The sequence below is a fragment of the Arachis stenosperma genome, chromosome 9 (genome assembly GCF_014773155.1).
Source record: "Arachis stenosperma cultivar V10309 chromosome 9, arast.V10309.gnm1.PFL2, whole genome shotgun sequence".
Lineage (NCBI taxonomy): Eukaryota > Viridiplantae > Streptophyta > Magnoliopsida > Fabales > Fabaceae > Arachis > Arachis stenosperma.
Window position 1 is genome coordinate 137,882,760 of NC_080385.1, and position 17,929 is coordinate 137,900,688.

The following is a 17,929-nucleotide window of genomic DNA, read 5'->3' on the forward strand; positions in this document are numbered from 1 at the left end:
ACAACATTCATCTCAGCCATCCGGCTCACGGTTCAATCCAGAACCAGCTAATTTATCAATAAATACAGCCCTTCGGCTTAAACTCATAATTCATAATCAGTCATACGGCCTACAACTCATTCGGCAATCAGCCATAGTTCAATAGCATACACAGCCATTCCGGCTCATAACAAAATAGCACTTCCACCATTCAACATCATCAAATTCATACATCGGCACTTAAGACATAAATCACTTTTCTTAATTCTTTCACTTTGAAATCAAGTTTCAACTCTTTTCAGCCTTGGCTTTAAAGATCTCATTTCTCAAATCATCTCAGGCTCACAAGCCACTTTTACTCAAAGTAAGTTCCCTTTTTAAAACAAAGCCACTCTCGACTTTCTCTTTCCAAAACTTCCAAAACCATGGCAAGTTAAGGATTTATTTCAAAGTATTCAAAATCATCCATCCAACAATGGAATTTTATAACAAAAGTTTCTCGGCAGAGTCCCAAGTCTTTAGGGAAGGTCAATCTATATCAATTCTTTAAAATTCATTGAAACTCTTAAAATCATAGATTCTCAGCTCAAGTAAATAAAACTGAATTTATTATGAAACTGAACCATACAAAATCACAAGTTCCTATCCGGTCCAAAAATAAACTCATTTGAAATGGAACCGGTTCATTTGAATCAAACCACTTTTAGATTTCTTTTTGGAACCCATTTTTCTAACCTCTTCCAAAATGCCTCCAACTTAATTACTCAATCAAAAGTCTAGTTTCCTTTAAAACCACTAAAAGCTCCTTTTTATATTGAAATCAATATTAGAGCATAATTCTTTCCTTCAGTGATTCAAATGGTAAAAATAGTTCATTTCTAAATAAGCCGAACTCAAGGCATAAAGTTCATTAAATAAATTAAGCTTGAAAACATAAATATTCTCTTAATAAATCAAATAATACAATTTCTCAAATCCAACCCTTTTTAAATAACTTTTCAAACAAGACTAAGATTTTGTAGAAATTTTGGCAGCACCTCCCCTAAAACTTGGACTTTTGCCACAAGGTTCGGGTCCCAACTAAACCGTTCCTAATTCCTTTTCAACAGCTCAAAACCAGAAATCAATTCAAAAGCAAGCTAAATCCAACAATCATCTCATTTTCATATCTCAAGGAAACCTTTTCAAAATCAAATCAATATCAACCGATTTAACTCATTTCCAAAGCTTTAAAGAAATGGTTTAGCAACAAATCATTTATCAAAACCAAACCAATTAAAGTAAACCAGACTGAATTTCAAAGAGTATTCTATCTTTTACATTATCAAGAGAGTCAAATCAACTCAAATCAATTCCCAATGGATTAAACTCAAATTTTGAATATTTGAAGAATCAACTTCAAACATCCCATTTCACAAAGCCGCACAACAAATTCAGCCAACAAACATTCATAAGCTTACGAGACAATCAAATAATACATAAGACCGATACAATCACCAAATACACATTTTCTCGCATCAGTATCCATATATAATAATTCCAATACATAAAGTATAGTTTTTGGAAAGCGCCCCTACCTCAAAACGCAAATCTATAACCCAAACGCGTCACAGAGTCCTTCCGCCTCAACCCGAAATCAACAATCAAAATCCCGGTTCAGCGTGTCTTTCTTAATAGTAGAATCAGCCTCAACGCCACAAGTAAACTCGGATTCTAACTCCTAGAACCATCAACATTACAATTACTTTATTACACGGAATAGAACACTAACGCAGAGCTCTCGAAACAGGAATACTTACTGAAACTAAGAAAGAACGGCTAAACCGAACAGCAACGGCCTCTGAACCGGTTGCGCGGTAGCCCCAATAGCCACCTCCAGCGGCTGCGGCAACCCGACTCCAGCGACGGTGACTGAAACCAACATGCCACGACAATAAGATTCCCATAATCTCACAAGAAACGAAGACCAAGTTTGAAACCCTTATTGGCATACTTTCCCGGTGACGGCAGCAGGGTCTCATGTGGCAAAAACTCAGCCCGGAGCTCCAGCGGCCATGGCGGCAGTTTCGACGGAGGCGGTAGTGAGAGGCAAAACTGGCGAGCCCTCATCTTCCAGCGGCAGTGCTGCGGCAAGGAGCATGCAGAGGCGTGTAAACCGGACACGGCAGAAACGTGATGGCTCTCCCTCACGGTGCGTCTCCCTCTCGCGCGACTGGCGACGGCGCAGGCTAGAGATGACGGCATGACGAACAGTGGCGGTGGCGGTGCCAGGCTCTCCTCCGGCGACGCCCTTCCCTCACTGCTCTCTCGGATCTCGCTCTCTCTTCTGTCAATGGCGGCGGCGATGAAGGAACAGCGATGGCACCTCGGCGGCGTCTCCTCCTTCCCGACACGGCACTCTCTCCCTCTTCGTGAAACGGCGGCAGCTAGCAGGGGCGGCGACGACGCGACGGCGGTGGTGAAGCCCATCACGCCGACGCAGTCTCCTCCCTCCCCTTCTCTTACTCCTTCCATTGGTGGTGAAGCCCTCCCTCTCGGATCTCCCCTTTCCCGATCCCCCCTTCCTTTCTTTCTTTTACTTTGTTTTTTTTTTCTCCTGATCTGTGTTTACTGGAGGGGAAAAAAGGGAAACGTGGGGCGTGTGGCTGGAGTGAGGGTCCATGTGTGTGTGTTGGAAATTAGGGTTAGGGTTAGGCTAGGGGTAGTTTTGTAATTTCAATTAAAAATAGGAACAATATGGTAATTGAAACCCAAATTAAATCCAACATTAAATATATATAGAAAATACTATTTGTTCACCAATTTTACAAATTACTTTCAATAAAATGTTCAAATCCAAAAATTAGAAATAATATAATTAATTTCTTCATTTTCCAAAATAGCAGTATTAATATTTAAAATATTAATTATTTAATCCAAATCATATAGAAATCATTATTATTTCATAATTACCGAATTTATAATCTAAATATAGAAAATAATCCAATAATTATAAAAATTAGATAATAATCATAACTCTTCTCAAATTCAATAAATCAAAACTTGCCTTAATTATCTTTAATAAAATAATTTCTGAAATTAAGGCTATAAATAACTATATGATTTGAGACTTGATCATAATAAGACTTTTCAAAAGTTATGGGTCTTACAGGAGAAGAGAAAGAATATGCAAAAGAGGGAAAATTGTGAAAATGATTGTGCTGGAATTAACTTCAAAAGAGTATGTTGATTGAGTCATTTCTCGTGGTTTCTCTTTATCTTTTAATCATTTTTCCTTATTTTCTATTTCATTCTTTGTCATGTTTTGAGTTTCAGTCTTACAGTGCGATGTGCATTGTTTGGGGACTATGTTAATCAAGTAAATCATTTGCTTGCCTCTGGATATGTGGAGCAGCCTATTGTTGTCATTCAACTTGCAAAAGTCAAGTTCTTTAGGGGTACATTGTTTGTTTTCTGTATATCTCATTGCTACTCTAGGTGTTGTCTCCAATAAACTTTGCTAGACTCTTTCTGTGTTGCTGTGCAGGTCAAGTAGGTCTTCAAAATGTGATGTATGCCACGCAGATATTATTTAATCCTGATCTTCCTGAAGTTGTTGAATTCAGGCAGAGGTTAGCATGGTTTATTTTGTTGATTTTTATTGTATTCTTTATTTACAACCAATCTGGAGTAACAAGTACAAGTGTCTGGCATAATTTTTTTAGTATGATTGAGCAAGGTGTGAATGGTACCCAGCCACTGTTTATTGCAAATGAGGGTAAAGTTGTCTACTTAGAAGACGATTTCATGCGTTTAACTAGAAAATGCACTATTGAAGACCTTCAAGATAACAATGAGGTTGACATCTTTTGAGTTAGTTGTGTTTATGTTTATTTTATACACAAATTAATGGAAAAAAAATCAAAGAACAATTTCCAGATCTTTTCTTTAATTCATATTGTTAACAAATTTTGAACTTCCCATTGCATAGGAGGGTTCTTTTATCATTTTTGGTACAATCCGAGGTATTATTGAGGATGGAGGTTGGTGGTATTCTGCTTGTGTATGTGGAAAGGGTATCTATCCTCAAAATGGTACATATTATTGTGATTTTTGTTTGAAGTACATAACTAATGTGACTCCAAGGTCAGAAATTTTGTTCAAAATGTCTTTTCATTTTGTCTTGTGGATTGTTTATAAAAAATAATGTATCTTGATATTATTTATTCCGAATCATTGTGTTCCTTTATTTTTTCTCTCTTTGATCGTGAGGCATCTTATTTGCTTAAGAAATCATGTGCTGACTTGTTTACTGAGGTTCAAAGAGATGCAAGTGTATATTCTTAGTTTTCTTTTGTGTGTTGTTCACTTTATGGGATGTGATATGTTTTATTCAAACTGTGTATTTCTTATGTATTACTTTAAAAATAGCTTATATGTGGGAATACTTATCCTCCCATATTCCAACGGCTCATTGGAAAAAAGTTACTGCTGAAGGTTGATACTAAAGGTGTCGCACATGATACATTTTATGGAACTTTCCGAGTAAGGAGAATATGTGATGATCCCACCATTATTGCCATGTTTGAACTTCTCGATTTTGATGCTGATGACGAGTCTACTCCAAAAAAGGTTACATATACATATAATTATTTTTAGATCATGTAAATTGATGATTCATTTCTTATTTTTTTTATTGTGCTGTGGTGAATTTTTGTTATGGTCTTATCTATTTTTAAACTCTTGTGGCATATGAATAGGAGCCTGATTTACACAAATCTATTCCCTGTGGAAAAAGGGGATATTGATATTAAGAAGGAGTCAACAAAGAATTTTATCAAAAGTGACAAAGTTGCTGGTGAGTGTTCTGAGATTTTATCTAAATCCCCAATTCTTATAGATTTTCTGGCAAAAAAATAGCCTGTTGTTTCTGGAGGGATTGAGTTTGTTGCCTTAATTAATGGTGAACATGGAAAAGATGAGAAAACACCCAGCAATGATACTGTTAGTGATGATCTTTCTGCTGAACTGGATATATTGCTTAGCTCACCAGAAAAAGAAACTCAGGTGCTGTTATATAATTTTTTTTCTCCTTCCCATGTGTGCTGTTTCTAAATAAATTTTGCATTCTTGAGTGATGATGAGCGAATAATTTATACGCTTTTTGGCACTGTTTTTAGGTAGTTTTTAGTAGGATCTAGCTACTTTTAGAGATGTTTTCATTAGTTTTTATGCTAAATTCATATTTCTGGACTTTACTATGAGTTTGTGTGTTTTTCTGTGATTTCAGGTATTTTCTTGCTGAAATTGAGGGACCTGAGCAAAACTCTGATAAGGAGGCTGACAAAGGACTGCTGATGCTGTTGGATTCTGATCTTCCTACACTCGAAATTGATTTTCTGGAGCTACAAAACTCCAAATGGCGCGCTCTCAATAGCGTTGGAAAGTAGACATCCAGAGCTTTCCAGCAATATATAATAGTCTATACTTTGTTTGAGAATAGATGATGCAAACTGGCGTTCAACGCCAGTCCCATGCTGCATTCTGGAGTAAAACGCCAGAAATACGTCACAAACCAGAGTTAAACGCCAAAAACACGTTACAACTTGGCGTTTAACTCCAAGAGAAGCCTTTGCACGTGTAAAGCTCAAACTCAGCCCAAGCACACACCAAAGTGGGCCCCGGAAGTGGATTTTTGCATTTAGACTTATTTCTGTAAACCCTAGTAACTAGTCTAGTATAAATAGGACATTTTACTATTGTATTAGACATCTTTGGATTATTTTTGGATTACCTTATGATCCTTTGATCACGTTTATGGGGGCTGGTCATTCGGCCATGCTTGGACCATCACTTATGTATTTTCAACGGTGGAGTTTCTCACACCATAGATGAAGGGTGTGGAGCTCTGCTGTACCTCGAGTTTTAATGCAATTACTACTATTTTCTATTCAATTCAGCTTATTCTTATTCTAAGATATTCGTTGCACTTCAACATGATGAATGTGATAATTCGTGACACTCATCATCATTCTCACCTATGAACGTGTGACTGACAACCACTTCTGTTCTACCTTAGAACGAGCGTGTATCTCTTGGATTCCTTAATCAGAATCTTTGTGGTATAAGCTAGAACCCTTTGGTGGCTATTCTTGAAAATCCGGAAAGTCTAAACCTTGTATGTGATATTCCGAGTAGAATTCAGGGATTGAATGACTGTGATGAGCTTCAAACTCGCGATTGTTGGGCGTGGTGACAGACGCAAAAGAATCAATGGATTCTATTCCGACATGATCGAGAATCGACAGATGATTAGCCGTGCTGTGACAAGAGCTTTTGGACCATTTTCACTGAGAGGATGGGATGTAGCCATTGACAACGATGATGCCCTACATACAGCTTGCCATGGAAGGGAGTATGAAGAATTGAAGGAAGGCAGTAGGAAAGCAGAGATTCAACAAGGACAAAGCATCTCCATACACTTGTCTGAAATTTCTACCAATGAATTACATAAGTATCTCTATCTTTATTGTATGCTTTATTTATTATTAATTTTGAAATCTTTATAACCATTTGAATCCGCCTAACTGAGATTTACAAGATGACCATAGCTTGCTTCATACCAACAATCTCCGTGGGATCGACCCTTACTCACGTAAGGTATTACTTGGACGACCCAGTGCACTTGCTGGTTAGTTGTGCGGAGTTGTGACAAAGTGTGATTCACGTTTGAGAGCGCTACCAAGTTTTTGGCGCCATTGTTGATGATCACAATATCCAAACCCACCCTAAATGGCAGAACCAACTCCCTCTCCCTTCACTATATAAACCCCTCCATCCTTCTACATTTTCACACAACACAACCCGCTCTTCTCCCCCTTGGCCGAATACACATCTCTCTCCCTCTCTTCTATATTTTCTTCTTCTTCTATTCTTTCTTCTTTTGCTCGAGGGCGAGCAATATTCTAAGTTTGGTGTGGTAAAAGCATAGCTTTTTTGTTTTTCCATAACCACTTATGGCACCTAAGGCCGGAGAAACCTCTAGAAAAGGGAAAGGGAAGACAAAAGCTTCCACCTCCGAGTCATGGGAGATCGAGAGATTCATCTCAAAGGTCCATCAAGACCACTTCTATGAAGTTGTGTCCAAGAAGAAGATGATCCCTGAGGTCCCTTTCAAGCTCAAGAAAAATGAGTATTCGGAGATCCGGCATGAGATCCAAAAAAGAGGTTGGGAAGTTCTGACCAACTCCATTCAACAAGTCAGAATCCTAATGGTTCAAGAGTTCTATGCCAATGCATGGATCACTAGGAACCATGATCAAAGTATGAACCCGAATCCAAAGAATTATTTTACAATGGTTCGGGGGAAATACTTAGATTTCAGTCCGAAAAATGTGAGGTTGGCATTCAACTTGCCCATGATGCAAGAAGATGCACGCCCCTACACTAGAAGGGTCAACTTTAATCAAAGGTTGGACCAAGTCCTTATGGACATATGTGTGGAAGGAGCTCAATGGAAAAGAGACTCAAAAGGCAAGCCGGATCAATTGAGAAGACTGGACCTTAAGCCTGTCGCTAGATGATGGTTGGAGTTCATCCAACGCTCCATCATCCCCACTAGCAACCGATTTGAAGTTACTATGGATCGGGCCATCATGATCCATAGCATCATGATTGAAGAGGAAGTAGAAGTTCATGAAGTCATCTCTCTTGAATTCTACAAAATAGTCGAAAAGCCCTTTACCTTGGCAAGCTAGCTTTTCCTCAACTCATCTGCCATCTATGCTACTCAGCTGGAGTTATCATAGAAGAAGACATCCTCATTGAAGAGGACAAGCCCATCACTACGAAGAGGATGGAACAAACAAGAGAGCCCATTCATGGATCTCAAGAGATGTATGATGAAGCTCATCATCAAGAAATCCCTGAGATGCCTCAAGGGATGCATTTTCCTCCAAATAACTATTGAGAACAACTCAACACTTCTCTAGAAGACTTGAGTTATAACATGGACCAACTAAGGGTGGAACATCAAGAGCACTCCATCATTCTCCATGAGATTAGAGAAGATCAAAGAGCAATGAGGGAGGAGCAACAAAGGCAAGGAAGAGACATAGAAGAGCTCAAGGACATCATTGGTTCTTCAAGAAGAAGACGCCACCATCACTAAGGTGGACTCATTCCTTGTTCTTATTTCTCTGTTTTTCGATTTTTATGCTATATGTTTGTCTATGTTTGTGTCTTTACTTCATGATCATTAGTATTTAATAACTATGTCTTAAGGCTATGTATAATTCCATGAATCCTTCACCTCTCTTAAATGAAAAATGTTTCTAATACAAAAGAACAAAAAATACATGAGTTTCGAAATTATCCTTGAAATTAGTTTAATTATATTTATATGGTGACAATACTTTTTGTTTTCTGAATGAATGCTTGAATAGTGCATATTTTTTATTTTGTTGTTTATGAATGTTAAAATTGTTGGCTCTTGAAAAAAGATGAACAAGAGAAATGTTATTGATAATCTGAAAAATCATAAAATTGATTCTTGAAGCAAGAAAAAGCAGTGAAAAAGAAGAAGCTTGCGAAAAAAAAGTGGCGAAAAAATTTAGAAAGAAAAAGAAAAAGCAAGCAGAAAAAGCCAATAGCCCTTAAAACCAAAAGGCAAGGGTAAAAAGGATCCAAGGCTTTGAGCATCAATGGATAGGAGGGCCCAAGGAAATAAAATCCAGGCCTAAGCGGCTAAATCAAGATGTCCCTAACCATGTGCTTGTGGCATGCAGGTCCAAGTGAAAAGCTTGAGACTGAGTGGTTAAAGTCGTGATCCAAAGTAAAAAGAGTGTGCTTAAGAGCTCTGGACACCTCTAACTGGGGACTTTAGCAAAGCTGAGTCACAATCGGAAAAGGTTTACCCAGTCATGTGTCTGTGGCATTTATGTATCCGGTGGTAATACTGGAAAACAAAATGCTTAGGGCCACGGCCAAGACTCGTAAAAGTAGCTGTGTTCAAGAATTAACATACTTAACTAGGAGAATCAATAACACTATCTGAACTCTGAATTCCTATAGAAGCCAATCATTCTAAACTTCAAAGGATAAAGTGAGATGCCAAAACTGTTCAAAAGCAAAAAGCTACAAGTCCCGCTCATCTAATTAGAACTAATATTCATTGATATTTTGAGATTTATAGCATATTCTCTTCTTTTTATCCTATTTTATTTTCAGTTGCTTGGGGACAAGCAACAATTTAAGTTTGGTGTTGTGATGAACGGATAATTTATACGCTTTTTGGTATTGTTTTTAGGTAGTTTTTAGTAGGATCTAGCTACTTTTAGGGATGTTTTCATTAGTTTTTATGCTAAATTCACATTTCTAGACTTTAATATGAGTTTGTGTGTTTTTCTATGATTTTAGTTATTTTTTTGGCTGAAATTGAAGGACTTGAGCAAAAATCTGATAGGAGGTTGACAAAGGACTTCTGATGTTATTAGATTCTGACCTCCCTGCACTCGAAATGAATTTTCTGGAGCTAGAAAACTTCTAATTGCACGCTATCAACGGCGTTGGAAAGTAGACATCCAGAGCTTTTCAGCAATATATAATAGTCTATACTTTGTTTGAGATTAGATGATGCAAACTGGCGTTCAACGGCAGTCTCATGATGCACTCTAGAGTAAAACACAAGAAGCACGTCACAAACCAGAGTTAAATGCCAAAAACACGTTACAACTTGGTGTTTAACTCCAAGAGAAGCCTCTGCACATGTAAAGCTCAAGCTCAGCCCAAGTACATACCAAAGTGGGCCCCGGAAGTGGATTTCTGCATTTAGACTTATTTCTGTAAACCCTAGTAACTAGTCTAGTATAAATAGGACATTTTACTATTGTATTAGACATCTTTGGGTTATTTTTGGATTACCTTATGATACTTTGATCACGTTTATGGGGGCTGGTCATTCGGCCATGCCTGGACCATCACTTATGTATTTTCAACGGTGGAATTTCTACACACCATAGATTAAGGGTGTGGAGCTTTGCTGTACCTCGAGTTTTAATGCAATTACTACTATTTTCTATTCAATTCAGCTTATTCTTATTCTAAGATATTCGTTGTACTTTAACATGATGAATGTGATGATTCGTGACACTCATCATCATTCTCACCTATGAACGTGTGACTGACAACCACTTCCGTTCTACCTTAGAACGAGCGTGTATCTCTTGGATTCCTTAATCAGAATCTTCATGGTATAAGCTAGAACCCTTTGGCGGCCATTCTTGAGAATCCGAAAAGTCTAAACCTTGTCTGTGGTATTTCGAGTAGGATTCAGGGATTGAATGAATGTGACGAGCTTCAAACTCGTGATTGTTGGGCGTGGTGACAAACGCAAAAGAATCAATGGATTCTTTTCCGACATGATCGAGAATCGACAAATGATTAGCCGTGCTGTGACAAGAGCTTTTGGACCATTTTCACTGAGAGGATGGGATGTAGCCATTGACAACGGTGATGCCCTACATACAACTTGCCATAGAAGGGATTATGAAGAATTGAAGGAAGGCAGTAGAAAAGCAGAGATTCAACAGGGACAAAGTGATGAGCGGATAATTTATACGCTTTTTGGCATTGTTTTTAGGTAGTTTTTAGTAAGTTCAAGCTACTTTTAGGGATGTTTTCATTAGTTTTTATGTTAAATTCACATTTCTGGACTTTACTATGAGTTTGTGTGTTTTTTTGTGATTTCAGGTAATTTCTGGCTGAAATTGAGGGACTTGAGCAAAACTCTGAAAAAAGGCTGACAAAAGGACTGCTGATGCTGTTGGAATCTGACCTCCCTGCACTCGAAATGGATTTTCTGGAGCTAGAGAACTCGAAATGGCGCGCTCTCAACGGCGTTAGAAAGTAGACATCCAGAGCTTTCCAGCAATATATAATAGTCCATACTTTATTCGGAAATTGACGACGTAACTTGGCGTTGAACGCCAAGTACATGCTGCTGTCTGGAGTTAAACGCCAGAAAAACGTCATGATCCGGAGTTGAACGCCCAAAACACGTCATAACTCGGAGTTCAACTCCAAGAGAAGCCTCAGCTCGTGGATTGATCAAGCTCAGCCCAAGCATACACCAAGTGGGCCCCGGAAGTGGATTTATGCATCAATTACTTACTCATGTAAACCCTAGGAGCTAGTTTATTATAAATAGAACATTTAACTAATGTATTTGATATCTCTGGACGCCTAGTCCTTAGACCATGGGGGCTGACCATTCGGCCATGCCTGAACCTTTCACTTATGTATTTTCAACAGTGGAGTTTCTGCACACCATAGATTAAGGGTGTGGAGCTCTGCTGTACCTCAAGTTTCAATACAATTACTATTACTTTTTATTCAATTCTATCTTATTCTTATTCCAAGATATTCATTCGCACCGAAGAACATGATGAATGTGATGATTATGTGACGCTCATCATCATTCTCACCTATGAACGCGCGTGATTGACAACCACTTCCGTTCTACATGCAACCGAGCTTGAATGTGTATCTCTTAGATTCCCCAACAGAATCTTCGTGGTATAAGCTAGATAGATGGCGGCATTCATGAGGATCCGGAAAGTCTCACCTTGTCTGTGGTATTCCGAGTAGGATCCTGGGAATCCGGAAAGTCTAACCTTGTCTGTGGTATTCCGAGTAGGATTCCGGTAATGAATGACTGTGACGTGCTTCAGACTTGCAAGTGCTGGGCGTTAGTGACAGACGCAAAAGAATCAAGGGATTCTATTCCAGCAGGAGCGGGAACCAACCAGTGATTAGCCGTGCTGTGACAGAGCGCGTGAGCGTAGTTTTCACTGCGAAGATGGGATGTAGCCTTCGGCCAGTGTGATGCCTCCAGACGATTAGCCATGCGAGTGACAGCGCAGAGGACCATTTTCCCGAGAGGATACAAAGTAGCCATCGTCAAACGGTGAACCCCTATACAAAGCTTGCTATGGAAAGGAGTAGGAAGGATTGAGTTGAAGCAATAGGAAAGTAGGCGTTCTTGAGCCATACAGTATCTCCATTCGCTTATCTGAAATTCCTACCAATGAATCTGCATAAGTATCCTATCCCTTTTATTATTTCTTCTTTTGTTATTAATTTTCGAAACCATAAACCAATTTAATCTGCCTAACTGAGATTTACAAGGTGACCATAGCTTGCTTTATACCAACAATCTCTGTGGGATCGACCCTTACTCGCGTAAGGTTTATTACTTGGACGACCCAGTACACTTGCTGGTTAGTTGAACGGAGTTGTGTCCACTCGTGCCAATTTCAAATTCCATAAAAGTACAACCTAAAGAATAGTGATCACAATTTCGTCCACCACAAAGCATCTCCATACACTTGTCTGAAATTCCTACCAATGAATTACATAAGTATCTCTATCTTTATTTTATGCTTTATTTATTATTAATTTCGAAACCTTTATAACCATTTGAATTCGCCTAACTGAGATTTACAAGATGACCATAGCTTGCTTCATACCAACAATCTCCGTGGGATCGACCCTTACTCACGTAAGGTATTACTTGGACGACCCAGTGCACTTGCTGGTTAGTTGTGCGGAGTTGTGACAAAGTGTGATTCACGTTTGAGAGCGCTACCAAGTTTTTGGCACCATTGTTGATGATCACAATTTCGTGCACCAAGTGACTTTCATAGCTTTTGTTAATTTTTTTGTCATAGGAGGTATTGTCACATGTTCTCGATGCACCTTCTCAATATGGAGAGAAGCTTATTCATGAAAATCATGTTGTCAACACCAAGGACAAGAGGAATTTGAATCTCCAAATTGAAGAGGCGGCTACTAATGCAGATGGGCGTGGGTTCAAAATTGCCAAGGTTAATGGAGTTTGATTTAAGGTGTGGAATTGAGCTGCTGTGTCTAGGTGTAGGTATTTTATATAATATATCTATAAGTGTTTAGGAAGGCTTGTGATTCCAAATAGATTGAAATGTAATCGTGCTGGCTGGATGCTATTTTGATTTGACTTTTTTGGATTGTGTCCAACAAATAGGATTGTCAGATATAGGGATTTTCCTTTTGTATTGGCTCGGGTCATCTACCAACTAGGTCTATTCTCAACTCCTTCTTTTGTAATATTGACTTTGCTAGGGATTAGACACATTTTCAATGTTGTAGCCTGTTTAGGTTACATACTAAGATATATAGTTAGATGTTGGAATCCTTTTTATCATAGGAGAGATAGCCATATGTAATTGTGTATATCACTATCAATATTTTAATGAAATGCAGCAGTTCTTATTTTTATTTGTTTATTGTTGTACAACTTTATCTTTTCATGTCAATTAGTTATTGGTGTTGATTATAATACTTTATGTTTTTTTCATTTTCTGTGTTATCAAAGGTGTGCATGGTTATATAAGTTCTTTGTTGGTGTGTTTCACAAGTTCTGTTCCCAGCCACCCCCTTTTTTTACCTGTTGCTTATAAGAACTTAACAATGTGGATGTCTTTTTGGCAATGTATTAGGGGTAGTTCTTGCGATTTATGTTTCAACCTCTTGTTTTGTTTAGTACGAGTAACAAAGATGTCTCATAATTCTGTTTGTGCTAGAGAATATAGGCAAAATTCTTTAAAAAGAAAATGAACACAAAGTCACCATCGAAATGCAAGAGGTCAATACTGAATTGACCTTCGTGATATTTTTAGTGTTTTTGCTCCAATTTTCAGAGATTTGATATCTATGGGAGTCTTTGTAATTTATTTTCGTTTTGTAATATTTTAGAGGTCCTCGATTCCTCGATGCCTGCTCTCTTTTTGAATGATTATTTGGGTAATTTTTATTGCTCTACATATATTTTTGTAGTTAATCTTTGTGTTTCTAATAATTTATCTGTTTATTTTATATGTTTCCAATGTTTCTATTTATTTTTATTTTTTAGAAAATTTAGTTGAGGTATCCCAGAATGTTAATCAGAGTTCAAATCTTATTTTATCAGGTATAATAATATCTTTAAGTATTTTATCCCTGTCCAATTTTGTCTTTGTTAAATTATATTTTAAGTTCTTTTGATTTATATCTAATAATAGATTGGTTTATTGATTTATTATTTTTTTTTACATTGTTACACCTAAAAGGTTTACTTTAACTATTAGTAACGCAGAGAATTCGTAATTAAACATATCACCAGACTTCTATACTTGGTCTCTTTTTAATTTGACAACTCAATTAATATTTGTAAAATCAAACATGATATAATAATTCTAAATATCATTTAAAATAATTATAATAATCCTAAATTGTGATAAGTTGTTATTAAATTAGCTAATATGATCGTCAAATTGTTTAGTTGTTGTTGTTTACATGGCTGAAAGTGATTAAAATAGTTAATAATTGATTCAAAGCACATAGTTACTGAAGGTAATTAGATTAGCTAGCGTAAGCCTGATCAATTGTCGCATGTGGTTGAAATAATTAATGCCATTATAAAATTCTTTATAGGATCATTTAAATTAGTATATAGGTTTAATTTATATAGTTGTTTCAAACATACACAAGTACTAGAAGTTATTAAATTGTTTAATTAGTATTTATTTTTGTGTTGGACAAAATGAAAAGTTTTTTGGTTATGTGATTGGATTCACGTAATTAGTTAATTAATTAACTTTTCTAGCTAAATAATAGAAGAGGGTTATTTGTTGAAACTTTCTTAATTTCATGTCATAATCAATAGTTGTATATTAAAAAAAGTTTAATTATTCTGCCGGTTCCTTTAATTTTTGGAAATCTTCTATTAGTTCCATATAAATATTTTTTCTTTTAGTTCTGTCTGTCAAATTTTTTTTAGTTTTTTCAATTATGCCTCTCTTGATAGTGATTCGGTCAATTGTATAAGGAGATGTTTACAAAAAAGAATATGGTGCATAGATTCAATTAAAAGAAAAAGAGAGGCTTAGCAGCCAATTAAGAAAAAAAAATTGTGCAATGACTCAATTAAAGTAAAAAATAAATATAGGCACTTGGTTAAAAATTTTACAAAATTTCTATGGACCAATTGAGTCATTAAAGTCTAAAAAAATACAAAATGATTCTAATAGTAATTTAGATTATTTAATTTGAACCTTGATAGTTAGTATGAGTTATTAAAATAATGAAACAAAGTCTATTCTAATGTTAACAAAAATCAAACTGTTCTTGAATGTGCATTTAGCTTTATTTATATTTAGTTAGTTGATAAATCAATGTTTAATTTTGATTGATTTTCATAGTTTATTACATTTTTAATGTTCAATTTGCATGCTGATTATTAGATAATTAACTGATTTCTTATTTCATCATTAATTTTTTTTATGTTTGGTTGTCGAATATATATTTACATAAGTTTGTGTTATTTTAAATCAAAATGGATGATATAGACCAATCAGAAATATATGATTCTTCGATAAATTCATTCAGTCAAGTTGGTTCTGTTATTGATCATCCTCTATTCTTGTAAAGTGAGATACAAGATACGCTCTCTTTCTTAAATAATATATTATTCAAGAATAGTAAAATAGGATTCTTATTTACTTAGTGCTAAAAGATTCAATTGTGCTTCTGTGATGAGATATTATTCAGTCAGTGTAAAATAGAAATAGTATTTTGTGATATATTTTTCTGACAAAATTTAAAGGAGTCAAGTATTTAGTCTATATTACATCTGTATGCTAATGGTTTATTCATTTTATGTTGAATCTATTTCATGTCATATAATTGTGATGAAATTCTTTTATTGTTGTGCATATTTATTTCGACTTTATCTTTACCAGGTTGCCTTGATGTTGGTGATTTTAACTATGAATATTCAAGTTGTGGCATGTGTTTCTGGTTATTAGAACGTGTTGAAAGAGACTCTACAGTTAATCGTCCTATTTTTACTGTTTGTTGCTCAAAAGGAAAAATTCAGTTACCTTATCTTTGAAAGCCCCCTGATCTGTTATATAATTTGATTAATGGACATGATAGCAAGAGTTTGTACTTCCAAAAAAATATTCGATCTTATAACAATATGTTTGTCTTCACGTCTCTTGGCAGTAAGGTATTGGATTCAGTGAATGATGGGAGGGGTCCACCGCAGTTTATAATAAGTGGTCAAAATTATCATCGGATTGGGAGTTTGCTCCCAAATGCTGGTCAGAAGCCTAAATTTGCGCAGTTATATATATACGACACTCAGCATGAGATAATGCATAGTGTTATTTGTATTGAAAAACAAGGTTTATAGCTGTGATTTGATAGTTATACTGTGTTTTGTTCCCGTTATAATGTGTTATTAGTCATTTTTTGCTAATAATGATATATCAAAATATATGACAATTGTATTCTGTGTGGTTTCTAAATATATTTTTGTGGTTAATGTATATTTGTTTTAGGCAAACATTTGAGATAGATAAAGAATTGATAACTGAGTTGTTGCAAATAATCGATACTCATAATGTTATATCACAGTCATTTCGAAGAGTCAGAGAATTCTATCAGTGTCATCCATCTGAGATTTTCTCTTTGAAGTTGTATTCGCAAAGGAAGGTTGATCAAAGAATTTACAGTGCTCCCTCTTGCGATGAAGTTGCTGCTTTGATTGTTGGAGATTTTGAATCGTCGGATCATGGTCGTGACATTATTGTTCGATCTACTGGTGGTCAGTTGCAACGTATTTATAAAACTCATGCTCTGTATTGGCCCTTACAGTATCCTTTGTTGTTTTCATATGGCGAGGAAGGTTACCAGCTGAACATTGCTTATCAAGGTGAACAGCCTGGATATGTTCCTGGAAGGAGAACAAGGGTTTCCTTTAGGGAATTCATATGTTTTCGTCTTTAGATTAGGGAGCACAAAGATGGAATTATTCACAAGTGTAGATGGTTATTTCAACAATTTGTTGTTGATTGTTTCACCATAATTGAGTCCCAAAGGTTGTATGAGATTAGAATGAAGCAAAGTACAATTAGAGGAGAAATCCTTCATGGAATAGAGAAGGCTATGCTCGTGGCGATGATGAAGCTTCTTCAATTGGGACACGAATCATTTTGCCTTCTTCCTTCACTAGTGGTAGACGTTATATGTCTAATCGTTGTCAAGATGCCATGGTAATTTGTAAATATTTTGGCTATCCAAATTTATTCCTCACTATTATGTGTAATCCAAATTGGCTTGAATTTTAGCGATTCACAGAGCGAGAGTGAATTCCCATTGCTAATCGTCCTGATATCTCTTGTCGTGTCTTTCATGCCATGTTGAAGTGCCTCCATAGCGATCTCAAGGAATGTGTGTTTTTTGGTCCACTTAATGCAGGTATGTTCATTTCTCGCTTAGCATTTCAATTTCTGTCTATTGTCTTCGGACATGTTATTGTCTGGCTTCTTTAGGATGTTTTTGTATTCTTTAGGTATGTATACTATTGAGTTCCAAAAAAGAGGTCTACCACATGCACACATGTTAATTTGGCTTAACGGGGAAAGCAACTTAAAAAGTGTTGAAATTGTTGATGAATTCATCTGTGCCGAGCTATGACGATTGGATTTTTGACGGTTTAGAATTCACAAATGAATTCTCGTTGCAAGTATAGTTTCTAAACCAATCACTAATCCTTTCATACAAAAAGTTGTTTGTCACTAAAACAAACCCCTAAAATTTATAAACCGAAGTATTCAAACCTCGGGTCGTTCTCCCTAGGAATTACAATAAAGTGTCTTGTTATTGGTTGTGAGTTATTTTGGGGTTTTGATATGAAGCATTGATGAGCGGATAATTTATACACTTTTTGGCATTGTTTTTAGTATGTTTTTGGTAGTTTTAGTTGAGTTTTTAGTATATTTTTATTAGTTTTTAGTTAAAATTCACTTTTCTGGACTTTACTATGAGTTTGTGTGTTTTTCTGTGATTTCAGGTATTTTCTGGCTGAAATTGTTGGTTCTGAGCAAAAATC